The sequence below is a fragment of the Cebus imitator genome, unplaced genomic scaffold (genome assembly GCF_001604975.1).
Source record: "Cebus imitator isolate Cc_AM_T3 unplaced genomic scaffold, Cebus_imitator-1.0 Scaffold165, whole genome shotgun sequence".
In the NCBI taxonomy this organism is placed as follows: domain Eukaryota; kingdom Metazoa; phylum Chordata; class Mammalia; order Primates; family Cebidae; genus Cebus; species Cebus imitator.
In genome coordinates this window covers 2,044,696-2,047,221 of record NW_016107480.1, presented here as the reverse complement: position 1 = coordinate 2,047,221, position 2,526 = coordinate 2,044,696, and the positions used below count along the sequence as shown (strand labels likewise).

General features: G+C 42.9%; 1 long non-coding RNA gene across 1 annotated transcript in view; it reads left to right on the top strand.

The window, feature by feature from the left end:
• The first annotated feature begins 643 nt into the window (after positions 1 to 643).
• Positions 644 to 2,526, top strand: part of LOC119473521 — a 5,514-nt gene continuing 3,631 nt past the window's right edge. The window contains exon 1 of the long non-coding RNA XR_005202740.1: positions 644 to 684. This is a non-coding gene — a long non-coding RNA (uncharacterized LOC119473521). The remainder of the gene's footprint in view (positions 685 to 2,526) is intronic.

The following is a 2,526-nucleotide window of genomic DNA, read 5'->3' as shown; positions in this document are numbered from 1 at the left end:
GGTGAGATAATCCATATATTTGAATGCAATTTAATGTAATTACGTTGTAATTTTGGCTATTGCCGAAAGATGGTTTGTCATTTGAACTGAGAACTAGAGGTTAACTAATATATGCAATTGAAATGTATCAGCAAATATTAATTGAGTGCCTACTGTATTCAATCTTCCAGGGTGAGTATTACCAGTACAAAGAAACATAGGACTTAATATCTATTCTCAACTAACATAAAGAATAGGAAACCAGTTACTTGGGAAGGGTAGACATATACATGATACTATCCTGGACACTGCCAATCTATTTTGACTTTATATTTTAGTAATCAACTTGTTGCCCTTCTCTATATGTCAGACATTGTGTTGGTGATCCCAATAAGCATTAAACATGATTTATTATTTCACTGTGAATTTGTTTAGTGAAATAGGGCATCAAGGTAAAAATAAGTAAAGCCAGGAGCAGTGGCTCACACTTCTAATCCCAGCACTGTGGGAGGCCAAGACAGTCAGATCACTTGAGATCTGGAGTTCAAGATCAGCCTAACCAACATGGTGAAATCCCATCTCTGCTCAAAATACAAAAAAATTAGCTGGGCATGGTGGCGGATATCTGTAATCCCAGCTACTTGAGAGGCTGAGGCAGCAGAATCACTTGAACCCGGGAGACAGAGGTTGCAGTGAGCCAAGATCGTGCCACTGCTCTCCAGCCTAGGCAACAAGACTGAAACTCTCAATAAATAAATAAATAAATTCTCAAATAAATAAATATAGAGTGGCTGGGCGCAGTGGCTCAGTCCTGTAATCCCGGTACTTTGGTATTACAGGTAGGTGGATCACCTGAGGTCAGGAGTTCAAGACTAGCCTGGCCAACATGGTGAAATCCCACCTCTACTCAAAATACAAAAAATTAGCTGGGCGTGGTGGCAGGTGCCTGTAATCCCAGCTATTCAGGAGACCGAGGCAGGAGAATCGCTTGAACCAGGAGGTGGAGGTTGCAGTGAGCGGAGATCACGCCATTCTACTCCAGCCTGGGCAACAAGAGTGAAACTCCATCTCAAAAAAAAAAAAAGGCCAAATATTAATAATCCTTTATATTTGTATAACTCTTTTAAAATGCTTTCCTATGTGCCTTTTATTAAAATCACTCATCTTAGTTCTGCTTTTTCCTTCAGATACACATTGACTTCCCCCTTTCCAGTTGCTGTGGCTGAGATTGCCTGAAAGTCTACTGTATGCTTCTGTCTGATGGCCTCATCGTTCCCCAGCCTCTCAGTGCTGGGATGCCGTCGTGCTCCTCTACCCTTCTGACGCTTTTCTCCCATTAGCCAAACTGAGCCAACGCGTTCGTTTCTGTTACCAGTGGACCCTCTGTCATGGCTGACACCAGAAACTCTTCTCTCCCCTCTGGCTTCCCTAAAACCACTTTTTACACTTTTCCTTCATCTCCTTCATGAGAGATGGAAGGAATTACCTAGCGCAGTGTTCTCCAGAGCCACAGTTATGCCCCTTGCAGCACAGAGTGGGTGAGATGACTTTTCCTGGTACACAGGCCCACACAGAACGGGGGATAGCTGCCTAGGGAAGCCCTGAGGACAAGGGGAGTGGCAGTGATGAGGTGAGAATTTTCAGAGAATAAGGACGGTGCCCGGAAAAGGTGGCGGTTTCTGTGACACCAGGCCTTCAGTGGCAGGTCTTTGCATTTGTTCAAACACTGGTCCCATATCTCCTCCCTTCTGGTTGCTCTGAGAGTCTATTTGCTGGGCATCCTATGGTTCAGGACTTGGGGAGAGCCCATGCTATACTGAGGCTTAGTGCTGGGAGTTTGCAATTAAGTGGTTGGGGGAGACCAGGGAGCTATCACTTTGGGGTTCAATTCAGTACGAATGGAGTCAAGGGTGGCACCGATTGGGAGGCTGAGGCGGGCAGTTCATCTGAGGTCAGGACAAGAGCGGCATTGAAGCCAGACAGCCTTGTTTTTAAATTGGGCTCTGCTGCTTACAGGGCTATGAAATCAGAAGAAGTTTTCTCATGTCAGAAGCGAGGGGTCTTTTCTGCGTTTTCTCTCTTCCCCTGAATCTTCCCTCACACATCAGTAAGTCCAGTCAACTCTTCCCTCAAATCCACCCTCTGCTCTCCATCTCTACCACTGCCGCTCTCCGCCGGGCCAACATCGCTTCTTACTGAGCCAACAGGCAAGTCTTTGACTGTGTGTCTTTTTTCCCTTTTCACACAGCATCCAGAAGGATATTTTTGAAATGAAATCAGATTATGTCATCCTCTTAATTAAAATCCTCCACATGTTTTTTATTGCAGAGGATACATTCCAAACTCCTCATCACAGCTACAAGGCCTTATATGACTATGAAGTTCACCATGGCTTGGTAGATTCCAGCCATATATATATATTTATGTATTATATTATATATATATATATATTTATATATTATATTATATTATATATAATTTATTATATATTTATATATTATATATAATTTATTATACTACTCAGCCATAAAAAGGAACAAAATAATG